Consider the following 25790-nt stretch of genomic DNA (forward strand, 5'->3'; position numbering starts at 1 on the left):
CTATAATTTTAGGAAAAATATTTCCTTTTAACATTTGTTCTAGTGAAAGGAAAGGCCAGTTTTAGTCCTAGCTAAAAATTACACAGGAGAGACAAATAGCTTTCCATATATTGTGTTAATTAATTGTTCCCCTTTCTACTTTATTATGTTCAGATGTCCTGTCTCTCTGCTACAAATGTCAATACTAGACTGTTTTATAGTGCACTCAGCAATACCTGTGGGGAACTTCTGCACACCAATGCTCAACTTAGAGATGGTATACATCAGAGGTTTAGATGGTATACGTCAGAACCTGCATCTCCTCCACAGATCTTCTCAGACCTATCAGTTATGGTTAGAGCTGGCCAGAAAAGGACATTTCCCCCCCCCCCCCCATCGGGGAAAAAGCTCTTATTCAAAGTTTCCAGTTGGGAAATAATTTTTCTGTGGGAACATACAAAAAAATTAACAATATGGAAAACTCTACATTTCTTTACCTTTACAGTTTTCCAACTTTTACCAGTGGAAAACAGAAGGAAAAGATGAAAATTATTCCCCTCACACACTCTTCAACATTCTGTTTTCCAAATTGGGAAAGTGAAAGTGTGACTGTGTGTTACTTTCTCATTGATTTTGTTTTGTCTGCTCCCCTTTTTTCTTGGGGAAAAAGGGAAAAACCTACGGTGGCACGCAAATTCTCACACTTTTTGTGGGGGGTTGGGAGGGAGGGAAATAAAAAATTAGAATTGAAACAAATTTCATGCAGAGGGGAAAATGTAAAAAATTAGAACAGTTTTTAACATAAAAATCATTTGACAAAACTCCATTTTTGACAAAAAAATGTAAAACAAAAAAAGTTTTGACCAGCTCTGCTTATGATCCTGGTTCTGAGAATGCCTGAGGATACTGGGAATCAGAACCACCTGCCTCTTTGCCCCTCAGGACTAGCTTGCATCACTGGAACCTGCAGTAGTCTAGAGCAGTGGTTCTCAAAGCCGGTCCGCCGCTTGTTCGGGGAAAGCCCCTGGCGAGCCGGGCCGGTTTGTTTACCTGCCACGTCTGCAGGTTCAGACGATCGCGGCTCCCACTGGCCGCGGTTTGCCGCTCCAGGCCAATGGGGGCTGCGGGAAGCAGCGCGGGCCCAGGAACGTGCTGGCCGTCCTTTCCACAGCCCCCATTGGCCTGGAGTGGAGAACCACGGCCAGTGGGAGCCGCGATCGTCTGAACCTGCAGACGCGGCAGGTAAACAAATCGGCCCGGCCTGCCAGGGGCTTTCCCTGAACAAGTGGCGGACCGCCTTTGAGAACCACTGCTCTAGATTGAGCAGTCACAGTGTTCAGGTCCACCCACCCTTTTTACTGCCAGCATCAGTCATCCTCGTGGCTGTAAGAGAAGGAACTGCCATCAACCTCCCAAGAGACAGAGAACTAGTTATGGTCCATCACTGTTTCCCCACCATGTCCTTCTCCAAATGAGACTTGGAAGACATCATCAGGCCTTAACAAGAGCTCCTTTTTATTAGTGTCATTCCTATCCAGTTCCAGGATCCTTCAATGGGTGAGAGGGGTTACATTTCATTATATTTTGCCGACAATATTTTTATAATGCCTGATGCACAGCATGGCTTACATGGTTTTTGTTTGTTTTAAATTAATAAAAAATACTCTCCCCCACACCATTTATAGTCAAGTTATCTTTAGAAATGTTCTAGGATTCCAAGCTAACAAAAAAAACCCAAATTGATGGTAAGCCGAATATACAGTCCTAAACTAAAACATTTTGCACTTCTGAAGTGCTGGGGTCTCATAACAAAAGCACTGTGCTGCAAAGGGTAGGCACAACAAAGGCCAGACTATAAGCTTTAATACTGAATTTTCATTATAAGATTAGTTCAGAACAGAATTTTCCTATACTGAAAGGTAGAGGGTTTTTTTTGCATTTAGGTTTCCATGGGCAGTACATTAGGTAATGTTTTTATTACATCCAGAAATGTGTTACAATAATTTAGGTTCAGAGGGTGATTGTTTTCCGTTATTCTAATTCCTAACTACACCGGCAACAAAAGTTAGTCTAGAAAACATTGAACAAATGACAACAAATGCTATCAATGAGACCTATGAAGTTTAGTTTTGTTGCATATATAAGGCACATGTTGTCAGGGCAAAAAACAGTTACAGGATAAACTAACAATCTGAGGCCTCACACTTAATGAAAAGTAGCCCTTCAAAATTAAGCAGTCTAAAATGATTAGGGGACTGGAACACATGACTTATGAGGAGAGGCTGAGGGAACTGGGATTGTTTAGTCTGCGGAAGAGAAGAATGAGGGGGGATTTGATAGTTGCTTTCAACTACCTGAAAGGGGGTTCCAAAGACGATGGATCTAGACTGTTCTCAGTGGTAGCTGATGACAGAACAAGGAGTAATGGTCTCAAGTTGCAGTGGGGGAGGTTTAGGTTGGATATTAGGAAAAACTTTTTCACTAGGAGGGTGGTGAAACACTGGAATGCGTTACCTAGGGAGGTGGTGGAATCTCCTTCCTTAAAAATATCTAAGGTCAGGCTTGACAAAGCCCTGGCTGGGATGATTTAGTTGGGGATTGGTCCTGCTTTGAGCAGGGGGTTGGATTAGATGACCTCCTGAGGTCCCTTCCAACCCTGATATTCTACATTTTTTGGAACGTGATAGGAATGGGCTGCATATGATCATTCTAAAACCAACAAAAAAACCCAAAAAGTCTATGAAATCGTCCTTTGGCAATATTGTACCAAATAGGTTACACAGTCCAACATCAAGTGTATATAAAAGGAGTTCATGCTGAGCAAGTTCAAGACACCTTTTATATACTAGCCTTTTAAAAAAAATTGTTAAATCCCCTAAGCTCTCTCCCTCTTGGGGGGAGAGGGAAAGATATCACGGATATAGAATTAAATCTAAACATTTTGTTGAAGGCAACACCACTTACCAAACTCAATGTCATACAGGTCTAAAACTTGTGCTGCACACAGAGAGCTAATGACTTACTCTTTGCAGTTTTAACTACACAGAAAGGAAAGGCAACCATATGTCACATCCTCCTTCCATTATGCAGCAGAGAGGCCAGCTTCAATAGCTCCTGCATGCAATATGCCAACCAGCCAGTGGCATCACTGAAACTTAGTCAAGCCCCTTAGGGGCAGAGAGGGAGGCCACGTTCCTGGAGAATATCCATACATACCCAAAGACTGAAAATCTGTATCCAAGTGTTGCCCTACATAAGACGCTAGCCTCAAGTAGCAGTATTTTCCAGACATGCACAAGTGATGCTTGCTGACAGCAGCACCACATGGCTCTCATAGCCCAGATGCCAGGCAGGCAGGCGTATCCAAAACTATGTCTACACAGCAATGTAAGGCTAGTGTTAGTGGGACTCAAGTCAGCTGAATCATGGGCTTGAGCCTGTACACTGCATTTTAACCCTAGGTTAAGGATTTTCTGATGTGTGCTCGAACCTAGGGCTCTGGCATCCACACTGAAGTGCATAGACCAGAGTGAAAGTAAACGTATTCCAAAGTGCCTAGTGCCCCCGTCCACACACTAGCCCTAGGAACATAGTGTACTGGGGGAAAACTCTACTGCCCACCCTGTTCCCTCACTGTGGCAGTACTGATGGAACTCAGGTGTCCATAAGGAGCACAAGTACATAAACCACATAATTAGCTCATTTGGTGGCTGTCTCAATAAAATGACTGCAGTTTGAGAAGGCTTTATACTGAAACTACCATTCAATCCAAGAATTGGGCTCTCCAGCTCTAGGCTGAGTCCCACAGGCACAAAAATGTCCACGTGCACCTGTTCTCAGGATAATTAGGACATCAGTCACCAGGGCGGTCATATTAAAATGGAATGTGGCAAATCTTAATTTTTAAAATAGGATGTTCAATTAAGGTGTTTTGGTGTGGGGCTTTTTAAATTTATTTTTGTCTGTTTGTTTGGAAGTTTGACATAAAATGAAAGTCACATACCCAGCCTGGCTGCTGCTGGCTACAAAGCAGTGAAATGATCCTCCCAAGGCTTGGGGTGCAGTGTGCTTCCGCAGCCCCGGAGATCTCTTACCCCTGTCCCTGCTGCACCCTGCGAGGCAGGGATAAAGGATTCCCAGGAGACTATGGGGAAATTTTGGGGCTGGTTCCCAATCACTGCCCTCACAATGCACGCAGCCCCAGCAAGTTCAGGGGGCCTGGGAGCAAGGGCCACAGAGTGGAGTGGGACCAAGCAGGTGCCCTGCAGGGAGGGGGAGTGGCAGAGCTCCCTGCTCAGCACAGCTGGGGGTGGATGACCTGTACCACCCCGGCAGCCAGGAGCTGCCTCCCACCTGTCAGCTTTGCTTCTTGCTCTGGGCAAGTTCTGTGCAGCAGCGAGGAGGACCAGAGCACGCTTGGCCAGACAGTAATGGCACTTCTGGTCGCTGTGCTCCTCCTTTGCCACTGGGAACTCTGGGATACATCCAGAGGACTTCTGGGACCCAGTCAAGCTGAGTCAAGCTGGGGCTGCATGCATACAGGAAAGAAACAGGGCTCGGACCCTATGTCCCAACTTAACGCTGGCTTGGACACTCCAGCCCTACAGCGTTCTAGGATCCTGGATCTGAGCCCAAGATTAGCACAATTGGTGCATGGACACAAGGGGGGTTTGGAGTCCAGGCTTACATTGCTGTGTAGACATAACCCAATAATGACTGGATGCGTAATAATTATAATCCAACAGAGCACTACTGATTAGTCACTATTCTTTCCAATTTCTTCATCACATAGGCACAGTATCTTCACTGCAGTCCTCAGATTTTGATGTATCTTGTGACTATTAGATAGTTAGTAGCCAGCATTTTATCCAGTGACTGTACGTCTGTCTATTTTAGGATTTTCAATTCCTTTATACACCATCCCTCTAGGACGCAAGGGTATGCATGGAAACAGAGGCTGCAGTGTACTCTGCATGGTACACAGGCTGCCACATATGGTCGACTTCCGATGGATATTGTATAGCTGTATTTTCTGCCAAGTAAAACGTGGTCAAGAGTAATGAATCTGGACTAGTGGAGAGAAATATATCTGGCAACAGTTGCAAGTATTTTGGCTTTCCTATCTACATATCTAGACTGTACAGCACCTACACTACATCTTTCAGATATCTAAAGATCTAAATAACCAATTGCCATAAACAAGCAGCTTCTTCTAGACATAAACTTGTAAAGTTTTATGGTCAACAAGTGTACTTTGCTTAACCAGCAAAATCCTTTGTGCAAGCCCTTAATTTTATAACTCAATATCGATCCTCTGTCATGCATGCAAAAACTTTTCCATTAAGGGAAAGGTTTTATTGGTATAATTAGAAACTAAATGCAATATTGGAAGCAGGTAAGAAGGAAGATAGTACCCTGTCCAAAAAACATGCACCTCTGGTCATTCAATGGATCTCTAATACAAATACCCTAAGATTTTCATAAAGCAAAACATGATTTGTGACAAAGCTAGTGCACCCCTAAAATATTTACATCTGTCAGGACATCCTTACATGTAATTAGACTAACTCATTAAGATGCAACAGCACCTTATTCCTCAATTATTGAATATGTTCATTAGCAAAATTAAATGGGAAGCTGGAGAAATATAGACAGCTTAAAGCAAAGACAACAGATTCCGACTACTAAGACAAGTTGGTTTAATCTTTACAACAATAAGGGATAAGCATACTGTTCCTCAATAAATAGTAAAATTGTGTCTCTTTTTTTGAGCAATCAAGAAAGGAGTAGGAGGAAGAAAGCAAAGTAGTCATATTGTTGAAGGGTACTGTATTATTTCAATGGAATAAATGGGCCCAAAGAATCAGAAGTGTTAACATGACCCTGTCACTGTTCAACATTAAAGAGTTTTAAACAAGGTTCAGGCTTTTGGAATAAAATGACTTCTGCCTGGTCAGTGGCAAACATGCTGTTAAAAAATTCTTAACCTTTACCAAAGATATAGAAAAGGAGGAGAAACAATTAAAGCATTTGAAATGTAAAATATCAAGTAATGCCTTCGTTTTAACAGGATACCAAAGATAGCTTTAGAAGGAAATCCCCTGTTAGTCACTCTTTCAGATGATAAATAACTGTCTTTTTAGGAGAAAAGAAGTCAGCTGAAATGGGCTGCAGTTGTTAAAATCTTATCCTGTTTCCTAGAAGACAAACATACACAAAAGGAGAGAAAAAAGAAAAACAAATGGAAAAAATGCAGCTTTTGAGTCTGGTGCTGACTCATAGCCCTGGTCTACACTATGGGGTTAGGTCGAATTTAGCCACGTTACGTTGATTTTAAAATGAATGCGTCTACACAACCAACCCCGTTCCGTCGACCTAAAGGGCTCTTAAAATCGACTACTGTACTCCTTCCTGGTGAGGGGAATAGTGCTAAAATCGACCTTGCTGGGTCGAATTTGGGGTTGTGCAGACGCAATTCGATGATATTGGCCTCCGGGAGCTACCCCGGAGTGCTCCAATGTGACCACTCTGGACAGCACTTTGAACTCCAATGCACGAGCCAGGTACACAGGAAAAGCCCGGGAAATTTTGAATTTCATTTCCTGTTTGGTCAGTGTGGCAAGCTCAGCAGCACAGGTGACCATGCAGTCCCCCCAGAACTGCACACGAGCTCCAGCATGGACCCAAAGGGCGACACTGGATCTGATTGCTGTATGGGGAGAAGAATCTGTGCAGGCCGAACTCCGATCAAAAAGAAATGCTAATATGTATGCAAAATCGTGCAGGGCATGGTGGAGAGAGGCTTCAACAGGGAAACACAGCAGTGCCGCGTGAAAGTTAAGGAGCTCAGGCAAGCCTACCAAAAGACAAAGGAAGCAAACGGTCGCTCCGCGTCAGAGCCCCATACATGCCGCTTCTGTGATCAGCTGCATGGCATTATAGCGGGGGACCCTACCACTACCCCACCACTGTCCGTGGACACCTGCAAGGGGGGAGTCTCACACAACAGGGAGGAGGATTTTGTGGATGAGGAAGAGGAGGATGCACAGCAGGCAAGTGGTGAATCCGTTCTCCCTGGTAGCCAGGACCTTTTCATCACCCTGGAACCCATACCCCCCCAAAGCGGGGTCCCCGACTCTGAAGCCGGAGAAGCCAGCTCTGGTGAGTGCACATTTGTAACTACAGTACAGGGTTTAAAAGCAATAGTGTTTAATGTCTGAGATGCCCTGAAGAATTGGGGATGCATTCGCAGCTAGTACAGCTACTGGAAAAGTCTGTTAAGGTGTCTGGGGATGGAGCGGGAATCCTCCAGGGACATCTCCATGAAGCTCTCCTGGAGGAACTCAAAGCCTTTGCAGAAGGTTTCTGGGGAGGGCTGCCTTATTTCGTCCTCCACGGTAGGACACTTTACCATGCCAAGCCAGTAGCAAGTAATCTGGAATCACTGCAGCACAAAGCATGGCAGCAAATGGTCCTAGGTTTTGGTCGCATTCAAGCAACATTCGGTCTATATCCTTCTGTGTTAGCCTCAAGAGAGTGATATCATTCATGGTCACCTGGTTGAAATAAGGGAATTTTAGTAATGGAACAGTAAAAGGACCCCGTTCATGCTGGGCTGTTTGCGCTTGGCTAAAAGAGAATAGCCATGCGGCGGGGGGAGGGGTGAAGAGATCATCCCAGAGAATAGCCACGTGGTGGGGTGGGGGGAAGTGTGTGCTCCACATCCACCCGAAAACCACAGCCCTTCCTTTTAAATGTGAAACCCAACCAGCATTACTTGCTGTGGGGTAGGATGGCACTGCAGTTTGAAACCATTCCCACATGTTATGAAGGCGTCAGAAGCCAACCCTGCATACCAAAAGGCTTACCATGGCTGCCTGGAAACCAAATTCTGTTGCCCAGACATTTGTGATGTGTCACCATACCGGCAGGCGCTCACTATAAAAGGCAAAATATGACCTTGTACCTAAAGCACATGTGCTGTCTGCTGCTTGATTAACTGTGAAAGAGTCTCCCTTTTGTTCTCAGAAATGTATCATCTTAAATTTTACTCTCCCTTTTTCTCTCCCCCCACGTGCAAATGTTTCTATGCTCCCCCTATCATCTCCGTCCCTGAGGTTATATCGCAGATTAGAAGGCAAAAAAACCACACTCGCGATGACATGTTTTCCTAGCTCATGCAGTCCTCCTGCACTGATAGGGCACAGCTTAATGCATGGAGGCATTCAGTGGCAGAGGCCAGGAAAGCATTAATTGAGCAAGAAGAGCAGAGGCAGGAGGCGATGCTGAGGCTAATGGGGGAGCAAACGGACATGAAGCATCTGTTGGAGCTGCAGGAAAGCCAACAAGAGCACAGACCCCCCTGCTGCATCCATTGTATAACCGCCTGCCCTACTCCCCAAGTTCCATATCCTCCTCACCCAGACATCCAAGAATCAGGGGAGGGGGAAGCGGGGCAGCTCCGGGGCACCCAGCCACTTCACTCCAGAGGATGGCCCAAGCAACAGAAGGCTGTCATTCAAACAGTTTTGATTTGTCGTGTGGCTACAATAAGCAATGTGGACTTGTCCTTCCCTGCTTCCGCACCCCTCCCCACCTGGGCTACCTTGTCAGTTCTCACTTTTTTTTTTAAATTAATAAAGAAAGAATGAATGGTTTCAAAACAACAGTTACTTTATTTCCTTTGCCAGCTGTGATCGAAGGGGGGGAGGGTGGTTGGCTTACAGGCTTTAAAATCAACAAAGGGGGCAGGTTTGCAGCAAGGAGAAACACACACAACTGTCACACCGTAGCCTGGCCAGTCATGAAACTGGTTTTCAAAGCCTCTCTGATGCGCCTAGCTGTGCTCTTCTAATCGCTCTGGTGTCTGGCTGCTCAAAATCAGCCACCAGGTGATTTGTCTCAACCTCCCACCCCGCCATAAACGTCTCCCCTTTACTCTCACAGATATAATGGAGCACACAGCAAGCAGCAATAACAGCGGTCTAACCTAGGTCAGCAAACAGCACCAGCGAGCTTTTAAAACATCCAAAGGCACATTCTACCACCATTCTGCACTTGCTCAGCCTATAGTTGAGCTACTCCTTACTACTGTCCAGGCTGCCTGTGTACAGCTTCATAAGCCATGGAAGCAAGGGGTAGGCTGGGTCCCCAAAGATAACTATTGGCATTTCAACATCCCCAATGGTAATTTTCTGGTCTGGGAAGTAAGTCCCTTCTTGCAACTGCTCGAACAGCTCAGAGTTCTTAAAGATGCGAGCATCATGCACCTTTCCTGGCCATCCCATGTTGATGTCGGTGAAACGTCCCTTGTGATCTACCAGTGCTTGCAGCACCATTGAGAAGTACCCCTTTCGGTTTACATACTGGTTGGCAAGGTGCTCCGTTGCCAAGATAGGGATATGCGTTCCGTCTATTGCCCCACCACAGTTAGGGAACCCCATTGCAGCAAAGCCATCTAGTATGACCTGAAGATTTCCCAGTGTCACTACCCTTGATAGCAGAATGCCAGAAATTGCATTGGCTACTTGGATCACAGCAGTCCCCACAGTAGACTTGCCCACTACAAATTGATTCCCGACTGACCAGTAGCAGTCAGGTGTTGCAAACTTCCACAGGGCTATCACCACTCGCTTCTCAACTGTCAGGGCAGCACTCATCTTGGTATTCCTGTGCTTCAGGGTGGGAAAAAGCAACTCACAAAGTTCAAGGAAAGTGGCCTTATGCATGCGAAAGTTTCGCAGCCACTGTGAATCATCCCATACCTGCAACACGATGCTGCCCCACCAGCCTGTGCTTGTTTGCTGGGCCCAGAATCAGCGTTCCACTGTATCAACCAGCCCCACTGCCACCATGATGTCCCACTTGCCACAGCCTGTGCTTTCAGGAACGTCTGTGTCCATGTCCTCATCACAATCGTCCTCGTGCTGGCATCTCTTAGCCCTGTTATGCACATACTCCAGGATAATGCGTGAGGTGTTTACAATGCTCACAACAGCAGCGGTGAGCTGAGCAGGCTCCATGCTTGCTGTGGTATGGCGTCTGCACAGGTAACCCAGGAAAAAAGGCACGAAACGATTGTCTGCCGTTGCTTTCACGGAGGGAGGGAGGGAGGGGCGACTGACGACATGTACCCAAAACCACCTGCGACAATGTTTTTGCCCCATCAGGCATTGGGAGCTTAACCCAGAATTCCAATGGGCAGTGGAGACTGTGGGAACTGTGGGTAGCTACCCACGGTGCACCACTCTGTAAGTCGATCCTAGCCACGGTATTGAGGACACACTCCACCGACTTAATGCACTTAGTGGTGACATACACAATCAACTGTATAAAATCAATTTCTAAAAATCAATTAATTTCGTAGTGTAAACATACCCTTACTGGCTACCACACTGCTGGAGAAACACAGGGATAGCACACTCTGAGACCTAGCAAACTTGTACCAGCATCAAATTGTCTAGGGCATTGCTTTTTGCTGCCAATTTGGTCACATATTCACAGCAACATTGCAAAATATAGTCTTGGCCAGCTAAGCCAGACTCTTGATAGAGAGAAGGCGAAAGGAGAGAGTAAAGAGAAGAAATAGGACATACGAAGGGGAATGACAGTCTCACATCCCAGGTGATATTCTGGATTTAGCTGAAGCTGGTGGAGGTGGAAATATCTGGGTTCCTCTCTATTTAAGGATCAGGATGATGAAAGCCCAATGATGCTGTAGTACAACCTAGAGTCCCGGGGGACTGTGGGTCTGGCAGCCACAGTAGTAAAGCTTGCTCCTTCTCTGTCACCTACCCCCTTATCCCCTACCAGTAGTTGTCAGACAATTTCTTAATTTCCCGTCCAGAAGTCTTTTCTTTAAGAACTCCAAAAGGGAGTGATGGATGGAACAGCCCATGCCCTCATCATTTTGTTCATCAATTAGGCCTAATTTTTGACACACCAATTTTGGTCTATTAGTTTCTGGTCCCACACTTCTTGTTTACCATGTGTGACCTCAGCAGAGTCCTTAAGTTATATCAATAGGCCTTTATATTTTGAATAATTAAGTTTTTCTATCTCCCTTTTGCACCTCTTCCCAGGAACAAACATTTATTATTATAGATTATTATGAAATCTTATGAACTTTCCCTCAATTCTCACACTTGGGTAAAAATTTGTCAGCCCAATTATTAGGGCAAGCGTTCTGCTGTATTTTGGAGGTGGGATAGGGTTGCTGGAAGATAATGCCCAGCCCAAGCCCCAGGCCATGGGCTGGAGTTGGGCACCTGCCAGCTTCAGGGGAGAGAGGGCATGGTCTCGGGGAAGAGTGTGGGCAGGGCCACGGCGTGGGTTAGGGGAGGTTTAGCCTCCCCTGGCCTTCAATACCCACCACCCATGACTAAGCATAAGCAAAAGATCTCCAGTGCTTGCCGTGGGTTAGCCCTAAAGGACATACAGAGCTCGCTTATTACAGAAGCTTCTATTACTTCTTGAAACTTAAGACTGGAATCCATTTATGGGTATATAGGTTTACTTACTTTAAACCTTGTAAATAACTATTTCCTTTTCCTAGTTAAGGAATCTTGAAATAGTTTATTGTAGGATTGGCCACAAGCATTGTCCTGGATTAAGTGACCGATCCTTTGGGACTGGGAGTAATTTGAACATTGCTATGAGCTTTGCGTCCACTGTTACTGGTCTCCAGGAGGCATCCCACAATGCCCCACACTGAAAAATACAAGTTCATACAAGTGCTCCTGGTGAGGACACACATCGCCGACACATGGAACCAAGTGTGCACACACAAGTGATTTAATAATTTTGGTGGCTGTATGCATAGTGTAGACATAGCCTTAGTTTCCCTGTGCACTTGTTAGTGCAATACACAGAGGGCTAGTCTACCTAGGAACTTACATCAGTATAGCCATCTCTCTCAGGGGTGTGAAAAGTCCACAAAAGCTATACCACCCTAATCTCCTGTGTAGATAGAAGAATTCTTCCGTTGAGCTAGCTACTGCCTCCCAGGCTGGTGGATTACCTAAGTTGACACAATGGGATCCTGTCAGTGCAGATAAAATTCTATGTCTACACAGCCGCTGTTAAAGCGCTAAAACCACCTCTGCAAAGGGAATAGTCAGGACTGTCCCTAGCTATTCTGGGGCCCTACACAGCCCCCCTGTGGGGGAGGGCAGGCCTCCATGGGGGGGGGTCCGGGCCGGCTTGGGGGGCAAGGGGAAACTACCCCCCAGCACTCACTGGCGGCACGGCTGGGGCCGGGTGACCGCACTTCCCACCACTGATGAGTGCAGGCCCAGCCGGCACTCATCAGCAGTAGGAAGTGGGGGCGGGGCCATGGGGAAGAGGCAGGGCTGGGGCAGAGCAAGGGTGGGAAGAGGTGGGGCTGGGGCGGAGCACGCAGCTGCACAGGACACCAGGAAGTTTGGTGCCTCAAATTTTCTGGGGCCCTACACAGCTGCGTACTGTGCATATGGGTAGAGAGGGCCCTGGGAATAGGTACCAGTGCTGGGAGCACAGCTCCTAGGGCTGTAACACTATCTACACTGCCACTTTACAGCACTGACACTTGCATCGCCCAAGGGGTGTTTTTTCACACTCCTGAGTGAAGAAAGTTTCAGCGCTGTAAGTGGCAGTGTAGACAAGGCCTAACTGCAGACAACATATCAAGTGTGTAAGAGAATGAGGGCTGGCAGGATGTCACATTACCAGGCTGCATTGGAAACAGACTGCTTAACAATGTCTGGTTGGAATCCACACGTGTGAATGGAGACTCTGGAAGGGACAAGGGAAACCCCAGAGGCCAGCACATTAACACCTACCTGCTCACAGCCAAAGAAGGACCTCAGCTGGAAACAAAGAGAAAGGGAGTATGTCTGACAGCTCTTAAGGAGCTCTCCTGGAACTCAGAGGAAAAGAGGACAGAGAGGGAGAGGATGGGCTTGGGAACGGATATAGCAAAGTCCTGGCTACCACCAACAGAAACCATATCCCAAGTCTGCCTCTCTCTTGTAAACTGAAAGACTTTCAGATTCTGCATGTCAGGTAGTTAATAAAATTGTTACATTGTTTTGAAAAGGCTGTCTGGTACCACTGCAACTACTTACTGCAAGCATTGAATAGGTGGAAAAATGCTCTTTCAGGAATCTGGCTCAGTTGGAATCACTGCAGGTTTGGGTGGGGGGTCATAGATCAGCATTCATGTCACACTCCCCATCAGTACTCAGCCTGGGCCAGGAAAGCTAATGATCCAAGCAGCAGACCAAATTCGGTGATTAATCCTGGTCACATGCCACCTGAGGCACATTGTGCATATGCTAAGAGCCATGGAGAGAGACAAGAATTGCTGAAACCTGAAGGCCCAGTTTTGGAGTCGTGGAGGCCATGGGCAACCTCTGTAGAATAGCAGGGATCCAGCATACTAAAGAGGTACTCCCATTAGACTAGTTAAAGACTGGGGCATAGACCAGACCCTGTGAATCCATGACTCCTTGTTTCCTGATTTTTCAAAAAGTCCTGTAGTAAGTGTGATGAATAGGGCCCTACCAAATTCACAATCCAGTTTGGTCAATTTCAGTGATAGGATTTTTAAAATGGTAAAATTCATGCTTTCAGCTATTTATATCTGAAATTTCATGGTGTTGTAATAGTAGGGGTCCTGACCCAAAAAGGAGCTGTGGGAGGTGTGACATTATCTGATTAAAATATGACCATGTAGATCATTGTTGCAACAACTGTTATATATTTGCAACCAATCTTGTATAAAATGTGGCATATAATATGCCTATGGAAAGGTTATGATTTGCTGGTTATGGATTATGCTATTTGTACGCATGTATCATTTTTGTACTTGAAGTTTGAGTATTGGCTCCATATCTGGGTTTCAAATGTTTGCTCCTGGGGTAACGCCCACAAGGTATTCAGCCTGCACATCTTGGAGGGACTATTCAAATTGACAGGTTTCAGAGTAGCAGCCGTGTTAGTCTCTATTCGCAAAAAGAAAAGGAGTACTTGTGGCACCTTAGAGACTACTTTATTTGAGCACAAGCTGTAGCTCACAAAAGCTTATGCTCAAATAAATTTGTTAGTCTCTAAGGTGCCACAAGTACTCCTTTTCTTTATTCAAATTGAGTGGCCCATCAAAAGGACACAACTGACAAAGGACCATGGGAGATGCCTATCTAAACTGAATGAACTTTCCTGTGGATGTTCCATCTGAAGTATAGGTAATGGCTTCCTACTATGACTAAGCAAAATCAGGCATGGACAGGTGACTTGCCCATGTGACTCCAAACTCCCATCTTTTACCTGTAATTTTCTACTAGCTGTGCTGGGGGCTTTGTTTGAAACAATGGGTTTCCCTCCACATAATAGAAGTTATAAAAGGCCCTTGAAACACCTCCATTTTGCCTCTTTCCTGCTCAAGCCTCTGGACTATGAATTTATACTAATGGGAGCATTCTAACCCCGGGGTAGACAAACTTTTTAGCCCGAGGGCCACATCTGGGTGGCGAAATTGCATGCAGGGCCATGAATGGAAGGCTGGGGCAGGGGGGTGGGGAGCAGGAGGGAGTGCAGGGTGTGGGAGAGGGTGTGGTGAGCAGGAAGGGGCTCAGGGCAAGGGGTTGGAGTGCAGGAGGGAGCTCAGGGCAGGGGTGCAGAGAGGAGGTGGGAGGGGACTCAGGGCAGGGAGAAGTGTGGGCTGCGGACTCCAGCCCAGTGCCACTTACCTGGAGCGGCTCCAGGGTGGCAGCAGTGTGCACCAGGGCCAGGGCAGGTTCCCTGCCTGCCTGCCCTGGCCCCACACCACTCCCGGAAGCGGCCAGCACCATGTCCCTGCTGCCCCTGGGTGGGGTGGGATGGAAAAAGGGCTCTACACACTGCCCTCGCCTGTGGATACCTCCCCCGAAGTTCCCATTGGCCGCAGTTCCCCATTCCCAGCCAATGGGAGCTGCGGGGGGCAGTGCCTGCAGGCGAGGGCAACACATGGAGCTCTCTGCCCTCCCCGTCCTCCAGATGCCGCAGGGACCTGGTGCCGGCTGCTTCCGGGAGAGGCCTAGGGCCCACAGTGGTGGCAATCACACAGGCCAGATCTGGCCCACAGGCCATAGTTTGCCCCCTCCCCCCCCGTTCAAACCTATGGACTGAGGACCTTCCAATGATTTGAAAGTAACCAAAGGCTTGACTTAAGCCAGCAGTTTATTCCATCACTGCTACAAGCCTGAAACAAGAAATTTGCAATTATTGTATGTATTTGATTCCTTTAACCAAATTTAACTCTCAGCTTTCTTTTTTTTATAAATAAACCTTTAGATTTAGATACTAAAGGATTGGCAACGGCGTGATTTTTGGGTAAGATCTGAGTTACATCTTGACCTGGGTATGTGGCTGCTCCTTTGGTACCAGAACCACCTTCTATTTGATTAGATTAGTTTTAAAGAACCACTTATTTTTAAGTCTAATGATCTAAGGAAACGGCTTTTATGACTTCTTGTTACCCAGCATGGTGAAACAGAAATGTACTTTTGTTGCTGGTTTGGTATATCTCATGGGAGAATAGACCCCAAAACTAGAGGTTATCTGTCCTATTTTTCAGCAGTTTGTCCTGAATTTGGTATTCTAAGTTGTGACCCACTGAGGCACAGTTACAGGGGGGTTGCGGTATTTTTATTCTTACTTCTGCGCTGCTGGTGGTGCTGTGTTGCCTTCAGAGCTCAGTAGTGGTGGCTGCTGGCTGAGATTCCCTCAATTTGAGAAATGCTGATCACTCTCCATGAAATCTATGTAGTATAGGGTAAAAGCACACAAGACTAGATTTCATAGTCCGAGACGTGTTTTTCACAGTCAGGAATTTGGTAGGGCCCTAGTGATAAAGGTGGGCATTTCTTAAACTTTTTAACCCTCTTCCTTTTTTGGCAAAGATGCCAATAAATCAGTAAGTCTCAACAAAGAGGCAGGTCATTAATTTGATGTATCTGGAGGCTAGAGATTGACTTTGCAGGTGAGGGTTTAAGCACATTGACAAGGCAGCATTGGGAAGCTTGCACTGCTGCTGCTCATACTATACCAGTTCTGTGCACAAAGAGAGGACTTCACTCCCACTGGCTCTCAATCTGGAAGCCTGCATGAACTTGAGAAATGTTATTGAGCAATAGGATGTGAAACAGCTGTGAAATTATGGCACAATTCCATAGGATCAGCATACAAGCTGTCTTTTCTTTTTATTACATAAGCTATTTTTCATATTTTCTTACCTTAAATACCATACTCAGAAATACAGTTTCTTTTTGTAATAGCATTTGTGCAGTTGTTTTTGGCCTAATTAAAAACCAATCAGTAAACAGAAAATGTCTGCAGAGAGGAGGGGAAAAAAAAGCACAGCACAACGTGTTGCTGATCAGAGTTATGGTGCTATGTGGAGTGGGGGAAGATCCTTACACATTCCCCATCTACATTCCATTTGGTGCTAGTCAGTGCTTTCTGCATTTGCTCTCAGCAGCATTAAAATTAGCAAAACTTCAGAGGAAATAAGTTTATTCTTCAGTTTTCTTTGCTAAGAAAAAGGATATTTTCAGAACCACAACTAAACCTGTTTGGGATGACAGTTTCAGTGCTATAGTTTATTTTATACATTTATACTATTGCATTGAACAAAATGAATGCTATTAACACTTTACCAAATAAGGAACAGCACAAATTTCTGTTCTTAGACACGTGATCACTATTTTTTATGTAAGCAAAAGGAGGTGTTCCCACATATCCATACTAGATATTTTTCCAGAGTGCTGTTGCCCAAATTCCACCCACATGCTGTTCTATGACTCATGCAGATAGATTTTTATGTTTACAAAGCTCAATGACAGATCCCCATGTACTGTAAGATGTAATAAGAACCAAGTTACATTAAAAAAACAAAGACATGTCAGAGTTTGATCTAATTGTTACTTTAAGTCTGTCTGATTTAAGATAAAACAAAGGAGTCCATCCATTCTCCCTCTGAATCACGCTAATGGGAGTTATATGTGCTCACCAAAAAAAAAAAAAAAAAAATTACACCCATAGCCCTAGATATCACTCATCCTTGCTGCATTACAGCAAAGTCCAGTTTAGAAGACTAAGTAATTAGTTGTTGCTCTCTTTTTGAATGTTCCGATTGCATTCCAGGGCTCAAAGATGCCTTATTACTTCCAAGAACATAGGTCACGCTTACAGGTCACTGACTCCATTCTGTGATTCAGTGACTCCAAAAGGGGTTTGTCGTCATGGTGGATAATCAGCAGACCATGACTCTCAATATGATGCTGTGGCCAAAAGGATGAATGCAATCCTCGGATGCATAAACAGGAGCTTGAGTAGGAGTACAGAGATTATTTACCTCTCTTTTTGGCACTAGTGTGACTGCTGATGGAATACTGTGTCCCATTCTGGTGTCCACAATTCAAGAAAAATCTTATTAAATTGGAGAGGGTTCAAAGAAGAGCCACAAGAATGATTAAAGGATTAGAAAACATTCATTATAGTGACAGACTGAAGGAGATCAATCCATTTAGCTTAAAGTAATCAAATCACCCTTAAACCGTCTTTGTTCTCTATAGAGGGGAACAAATATTTGATAATAATGAACTCTTCAGTCTAGCAGAAAAAGGCATAACATGGTCCAATGGCTGCAAGCTGAAGTAGACAAACTCAGACTGGAAATAAAGTGTACCATTTTAAGTGAGGATAATTAGCCTTTGGAACAATTTACCAAGAGTCATTCATTGCCTACAGCCTGTAAACAATGTGATAATGCTGGATTCCTGGTGTGTGCGCAAATACTGCCACTGAACACTGGTATAATGATGCTCAGATGCCTATTACCTTCACCACATACCATGGATCTAGCACCAGTACCCACATTAGCTGAGTTTGAAAGATTTACTTATGCTATTACACTCCCTTCCCCCACAACCTCTTAGGCCATCGCCCTGCAATTTAAAGAAAGAAAAACCAAGCATACTGCTTAGGGAGAACTGTATTAATCCTCCTTTTTCTGTCTGTCTGTGTGTGTCTGTGTGTGTGTAAATAAAAACTTAAAAACCCACCCTTCAAAAAATAAAAAAATAGGATTTCTTCTACTCACTATCTTAGTGGTTCTCAGCCTCTCAGCATTCAGGACCCATTTGTAAACCTTGATGGCCTGTCTCAACCCAATAAATAGCTTTAGCACACAAAAAATTCTGACTTACTAAATATTTCTTATACAGGATATACAATACACATTAACATAATTGTGTACTAAATAAGTACACTACAAGTACCATAGTGGGGCTTCTGTCCCACAGCTCCCTGCTCTGGGGTTTGAGACCTCTGAGGTCAAAGTGCCACTGAGGTTTGGCCCAGTCCCACAATAGGGGACTGGCCAGGCCAAATTTGTCTGAGTGGCATTGCAACATGGTATATGGGGTCACAGTCCACTCTCACAAATTTGGCCCAGCTAGCCCCCCCACCCCCATCATGACAGAGAGGATGAACCTGAGCAGTGCTGCAGCACTGCAAACCCATGCTCCAGGTCTCTGGTTCCTGCTATCGGCACTGAGCCCAGCCAGCCCCACAGGACCAGAGCTGCAGGAGCTACCACTACCAGGTGAGCGTGGGACGGGCTCTGTAATGTCCACCCCTTCCCCCAACCTCCCATGCAACCCTTTGACACATTCTGGCAACCCCATTTTGGGTCATGATCCATGGGTTGAAAAATCCTTCACTGTCTTACATACAGCCACCCATCCCCTCACATATAGGTATCTAGTAAAATTTTTGAAGCCCCAACTACCTAGAGATATGAAGGATGAGGACCCCACCATCCAATATCCAAATGAGAAGCCACTCTTACCTTTGCAATTGTGAGGAAAAGTGAGAGTTTGATGGTGTTCCTATCAGCGTGCTGTATCTGGACCTTGCCTGGAGACAGTCTTATGTACCAACCTTGGGCTAGTATGAGACAAATTTAAAGGGAACGCCTTCCCTTTTCAGTTACTGGAAGAGAGAAGCAATATGCTCCTGCTCTCTATCCCCCCTTGCTTCTTCCCACCCCCAGACTTCTGGTTGTTGGGAGATGTGGGTGGTTCTTCCCTTCTCTACTTCTCCCCTCCAACCCCACACCTAACTCCAAAAGCATGTCTCACTGAACAGCTCCAATTCCTGCCCTTGCTGCTGCTGCTCAGCTCTTCTCAAACAGCAGAGTAAATAGATGTGATTCTTCTCAGTTTTACTGCTGCCCACAGGGTTTTGAAAAGCTACAGTGAAAACCAACACAATTCTGATTAGCTGTCAGTCTGCTGCAGCTTGAACTATTAGCAGCAGAGGTACAGAAACTCACTCCGTAGATTTCAGAAGACAGCATTACATTGGTTCAAGGTTGGGAGATTTTCTTTGCCATGAAGCCTGTAAGGCTCTCCCTGCCCCAGTTGCACAATGAAACCTTCAATTCTGTATGGGACCCATATGCTAGAAAGCTTCATGCTTGCAAACACCATGTGATTTTTCAAACCTTTCATTTTAGTTCTGCTGGAGTGACAAGGACAGAGAGTGGTGATGAGGAGCAAACAAAAAAATAGGAGTAAAGAGTGTGTCCTACACTTCCACAATTGTACACGTTTCTTACATTCATATGTTAAACACAGATTATTTCTCTCATAAGGAATAACCCACAAGACAGCAAACTCTAGGGAGAAAGCAGGATTTGCCCTCAGCAGAACAAGTGGGATTTATCCCCCATCAAATCAGCTAATTTTGCCAATTTTACATTTAACTATGAGGGGGATGGTTCTTTTTAAAGTTGTACTTGGTTTTCTCCCTCTTGACAGCAATCCTTATTATATAACATATGGGAGATCTGACATTTTAGTGAGATGTGAATTAGGCAGCAGTGAAGAGGCAGCTTTCTTATACTATTTTGGTCAAAAAGAGTTTCCCTCCAAATCTAATGTCATCCTCATTCTTAAGTACATAGAGTTTGTTTTCTTTGCCCCTTTGTATTTACCAGCTTTATTGAACTTTGAAATATTAAGCCTGTACCATAGCCCTTCAGGGCATGAATTGCCTTTTACCTATGTTTTTACATTATCGAACACAACAATCCACAATCACAAATGGAGGCTCTGGGTGCTACCATAAATAAATGTTTGTTGCCACTTACAGTAAATATTGAGCGATCCACTTATAGCATCATAAAAAAAATCTAAAGGAGGATAGAGAAGGGCGAAAACTAGGGACCATGATAAAATAAATATTCTTAGACATACACAAGTGTTTTGTCATATGTTATTTATTACATTTCCTCAATAAACACACATAATCCATACGATATTTCAAGTTACCAGTTCGTCTAAACTTGCCATAATCATGTTCTTAAAGGCTGGTGACTGAGTTTTGAATCCTTTATTATGAATATTGACTAGCTTCAATGTTTATTTAGGGATTTTTAGAACTCAACTCATATCCTTTCCTTCCTATTGCTCCCTTTCCCACTACTGCCAAAATTACATACATAGTACAGGTTTACCCTTATATACCAGTTCTTTTTAACTGACCTCTGACAAACAGCAAGCAATGGCTAAATAAAAAGAAATTATAGAATATATTTATATATTTTTAATTTATGAGCCCCACCTAAATAGATAATCAGAGGAGAAGGTACAAATCCTTCCATCCCTGGACCAACTGTCCTCAGGATGGGCTGAGCTGGTGCACAGGTAGCCTATAGTCTTTCTTGTCTCTTACTTGTCACATGAGAAAAGGTAACAGTTTGGTCTTAATGAGGTGCGAACGTATGTATGTATCAGTGCATAGGTGCCAACTCCATGGCTGCTTCGGGGCTGGAGCATCCCTAGGGAAAAAATGGTGAGTGCTCAGTCCCCCATCAGCTCCCCCCTCCCAGTGTTTGCCATCTGCCGGTGGGCCTCACTGATCAGTGCTTCCCCATCCCTCCCCTTCCGCTGGCCTGCTGCAAACAGCTGTTTTGTGGTGTGCAGGAGGCTTTGGGAAGGATAGATAGGAGCGAGGATGCGGCGCGCTATGGGGAGGGAAGAAGCAGGGGTGGGGCCTTGGAGTAAGGAGTGGAGTGGGAGCAGTGCCTGGGGAAGAGTTGGGGGTTGAGTACCCTCTGTCCCCCCAGCACACTGGAAAGTCAGCACCTGTGTATCAGGGAAGGGGATTACCTCAGACCAAGTCTGTATGGTGGTAGTAGGAAAATACATTTGCCTAGTCTCCCTTCCAAGCTAAGAAAAACTGACACCTAAATCTGTTTGTTTTAAATGAAGGGGCTCAGTATTAAGGCCAATTCAGCAAATCACTCAGCATGCATTTAATGTTCTAAGTCAGGACCATAAAGGACCACGGGTTCCCTCCTCTCTCTCATCATGTATAACTTATTTGTCTTTATTTTCAAGGCCTTCACACTCTACCCCTACCCTATCTTCTCTGATTTACTATCAAGTGGTCAACTCCTGCCTCCTATCCACCAATACTGCAAGTTCCCCTGGCCCACTTGTAACACCTTAAAGCAACCACTTCCATGCATTTTTGCATGCTGCAAACATCCACAAAAAAGCCTAGCTAATTACCCTCCTGAGAACTCTTCTTTTCCTTGATGCCTACAAAAAACTTGACAACTGTTAGGCTGTGGGTGTGCTAAGACCACTACTTACCATACTGACCCATATTGTTTCACTGTACTCCTACAGTCCTGTGTGGCTGTATCCATCTACTGTATCATCTCATACTCAGATAATAAGCTGTTTGGGGCAGAGACCATCTTTTTGAGTCAGTACAGAGCATAGTACAATAGGGTCTTATCTATGACTAGTCTCCATTATTTGTATTACCATAAGGAACAGTGCTTTAGAAGGACGTGATGTATTTGTAAAACTTTTCAAATTTTTTTTTAAAAAGTGGCTAGACAGATATATTTAAGCTTGTCAGACTTATTTTTTATGATTTTGATAGGTGTTTATTTTTAAGGGTTTTTTTATTTAAATTTTCACAAGTGTGGGAAATTACAGGGGAGGTCACAATGGGGAGGGCAGACAATTATTTAATAACTGTAGATGTTGAAAGAAAAGGAGTACTTGTGGCACCTTACAGACGAACAAATTTATTTGAGCATAAGCTTTCGTGAGCTACAGCTCACTTCATTGGATGCATTCAGTGGAAAATACAGTGGGGAGATTTATATACACACAGAACATGAAAAAAATGGGTGTTACCATACACACTATAACAAGAGAGTGATCACTTAAGGTAAGCTATTACCAGCAGAAGAGCTGGAGGGGGGTGGGGGGACCTTTTGTAGCGATAATCAAGGTGGGCCATTTCCAGCAGTTGACAAGAATGTCTGAGGAACAGAGGGAGGTGGAGGGGGGGGGGGGGAATAAACATGTAGATGTTGAGATTCAAAAATTTAAAGGTTTATAACCATTAAAATACAAATTTCCGCATCACATTAAAATATACAAAGTAAATATCCTCAGTCAAATTAACAAATTGTCAAGCAGCATTTTTCTTATTTAGACTGTCTAAATTTTGATCATTTATGGAAATACTTGTAATTAGTTTGTGTGTTTATGGTAAAACAACATTTACTGACATTCACTGATAAAAAAATCTAAACCTTCCAAGCACAGATATAAAAATTTTACATATATTCAAAAGAAAAGCTGTAAGGATGAAATCCATCCATATTCCTCAACTGAGCAGTCCCACTGAAGTTTTGTAAACATCTAAATTTTGTAGCATTGGACCCAAATGTATTAAGTCAGTTATGTTTTAGCCCAAAGTCAAATCCTATAGCAGGATAAGGAGTTTGTAAGAGAAATGCTGACAAAACTTTTACTATAACATTGTAAGAGGGATCACTACAATAGAACCCTTTTTGTTCTTCCATTTTTCCCCTCTCTGCTATCTAGTCCCCTCCCGTTTATCTTTATCAAGAATCTTTGAAATCATATACATGAATTTTCCTTTCACAAGTGCAGTAAGCAGTTCACAAATGTCTGTGCAGTTCAGAATTAGAATTATTAAAAACCCTGTACTTCCTGACTTTCTAGGTAAATGGCGCTACTGAAGTAATCACTATAGGTCATTTAAAACTAAAAACCTATTTATGGCAGCAGAAGATGGCATATCTCAACTCCTGCCAAAGCCCTATAAAGCAACTTGAAACTGATTACCCGGCAAAGAATTTGATATGTTTTAAAATTACAAGCTGGAAAGGTCTTGAACATTAGCAGCATTTTTTTTAACCCAAAAGTCAACCTTCAAATCGAGCTTGTAATGCTAAAATTCTCATATCTATCTATCCATCCGTCACACACACAAAAATGTTCACTCTCACCATTATATCTTTTTCCTCATCTCTTTACTTGTACATTAAAAATACTGAAGGAATAACTAAGCAAAGATTTTAAAATGAACAGTATGTATTATCTTCTAACAGTTACCCGTATTCTGCTGGTTGGACTGTAGATGTTCTTTATCACTTCAGGGAACTCAGCTGCCAAAACAAAGCTGGGAACGACTTTTTTTTTTTTTTAAAATACGAGATCTCATCTTGAAAATGAGACTCTCACTATATGCATGTATTCTGTGAGTGACAGTTAGGCACCACTTCTCTCATGCTCTGAGGTTTCAAGGAAGAAAGACATCTGGAAGCAAGGAAAGTAAATTGCTCAATCCAGAATGTGTTATTCCATATTTCTGAAAACAACATATTTCCTTCTTTGAACTTATGTACATACATACACATTCCAAGAAGTAGGATTACTTTGCTATATAGAATGTGTTCAATATTCATTAATGCCTGCATATTCTCAAGATCTGCATTGTTGAACAGAAAGTTACATAGCCCTGGTCTACACTAGGACGTTAGGTCGAATTTAGCAGCGTTAAATCGATGTAAACCTGCACCCGTCCACACAATGAAGCCCTTTATTTCGACTTAAAGGGCTCTTAAAATCGATTTCCTTACTCCACCCCTGACAAGTGGATTAGCGCTTAAATCGACGTTGCCGGCTCGAATTTGGGGTACTGTGGACACAATTCGATGGTATTGGCCTCCGGGAGCTATCCCAGAGTGCTCCATTATGACCGCTCTGGACAGCACTCTCAACTCAGATGCACTGGCCAGGTAGACAGGAAAAGAACCGCGAACTTTTGAATCTCATTTCCTGTTTGGCCAGCGTGGCAAGCTGCAGGTGACCATGATGGAGTCCCAGAATCGCAAAAGAGCTCCAGCATGCACCGAACGGGAGGTACGGGATCTGATCGCTGTTTGGGGAGAGGAATCTGTGCTATCAGAACTCCGTTCCAGTTTTCAAAATGCCAAAACCTTTGTGAAAATCTCCCAGGGCATGAAGGACAGAGGCCATAACAGGGACCCGAAGCAGTGCCGCGTGAAACTGAAGGAGCTGAGGCAAGCCTACCAGAAAACCAGAGGCGAACAGCCGCTCTGGGTCAGAGCCCCAAACATGCCACTTCTATGATGAGCTGCATGCCATTTTAGGGGGTTCAGCCACCACTACCCCAGCCGTGTTGTTTGACTCCTTCAATGGAGATGGAGACAATACGGAAGCAGGTTTTGGGGACGAAGAAGATGATGAGGAGGAGGTTGTAGATAGCAAGCGGAGAAACCGGTTTTCCCCGACAGCCAGGAACTGTTTCTCACCCTAGACCTGGAGCCAGTACCCCCCGAACCCACCCAAGGCTGCCTCCTGGACCCAGCAGGTGGAGAAGGGACCTCTGGTGAGTGTACCTTTTAAAATACTATACATGGTTTAAAAGCAAGCATGTGAAAGGATTACTTTGCCCTGGCATTTGCGGTTCTCCTAGATGTAGTCCTAAAGCCTTTGCAAAAGGTTTCTGGGGAGAGCAGCCTTATTGCGTCCTTCATGGTAGGACACTTTACCACTCCAGGCCAGTAACACGTACTCGGGAATCATTGTAGAACAAAGCATTGCAGTGTATGTTTGCTGGCATTCAAACAACATCCGTTCTTTATCTCTCTGTGTTATCCTCAGGAGAGTGAGATATAATTCATGGTCACCTGGTTGAAATAGAGTGCTTTTCTTCAGGGGACACTCAGAGGAGCCCATTCCTGCTGGGCTGTTTGCCTGTGGCTAAACAGAAATGTTCCCCGCTGTTAGCCACAGGGAGGGGGGAAGGTTGAGGGGGTAGTCACGCGGTGGGAGAAGGCAAAATGCGACCTTGTAACGAAAGCACATGTGCTATGTATGTAATGTTAACAGCAAGGTTTACCCTGAAAGAGTATAGTGACTGTTTTATAAAATGTGTCTTTTTAAATACCGCTGTCCCTTTTTTTTTCTCCACCAGCTGCATGTGTTTCAATGATCACAGGATCTTCTCCTTCCCAGAGGCTAGTGAAGCTTAGAAAGAAAAAAAAAACGCACTCGCGATGAAATGTTCTCCGAGCTCATGCTGTCCTCCCACACTGACAGAGCACAGACGAATGCGTGGAGGCAAATAATGTCAGAGTGCAGGAAAGCACAAAATGACCGGGAGGAGAGGTGGCGGGCTGAAGAGAGTAAGTGGCGGGCTGAAGAGAGGGCTGAAGCTCAAATGTGGCGGCAGCGTGATGAGAGGAGGCAGGATTCAATGCTGAGGCTGCTGCAGGACCAAACCAGTATGCTCCAGTGTATGGTTGAGCTGCAGCAAAGGCAGCTGGAGCACAGACTGCCACTGCAGCCCCTCTGTAACCAACCGCCCTCCTCCCCAAGTTCCATAGCCTCCACACCCAGATGCCCAAGAACGCGGTGGGGGGC

At 44.7% G+C, this 25790-nt stretch overlaps 1 protein-coding gene across 2 annotated transcripts in view; it reads right to left on the reverse strand.

Annotated features, from left to right (window-relative positions):
- The window catches only part of DNAJB4 (DnaJ heat shock protein family (Hsp40) member B4), a 48374-nt gene that overhangs the window by 13157 nt on the left and 9427 nt on the right, over nt 1–25790 (reverse strand). Inside the window, exon 1 of one of the 2 annotated variants that reach the window (XM_073357264.1) lies at nt 18098–18130. The exons of the other annotated variant lie outside the window; for it this stretch is intronic. The gene's annotated coding sequence lies outside the window, so the exon portion shown is untranslated. Of the gene's footprint in view, nt 1–18097; nt 18131–25790 lie in introns of those variants that run through there. 2 annotated transcript variants of the gene reach the window in all.

The sequence above is a fragment of the Lepidochelys kempii genome, chromosome 8 (genome assembly GCF_965140265.1).
Source record: "Lepidochelys kempii isolate rLepKem1 chromosome 8, rLepKem1.hap2, whole genome shotgun sequence".
Lineage (NCBI taxonomy): Eukaryota > Metazoa > Chordata > Testudines > Cheloniidae > Lepidochelys > Lepidochelys kempii.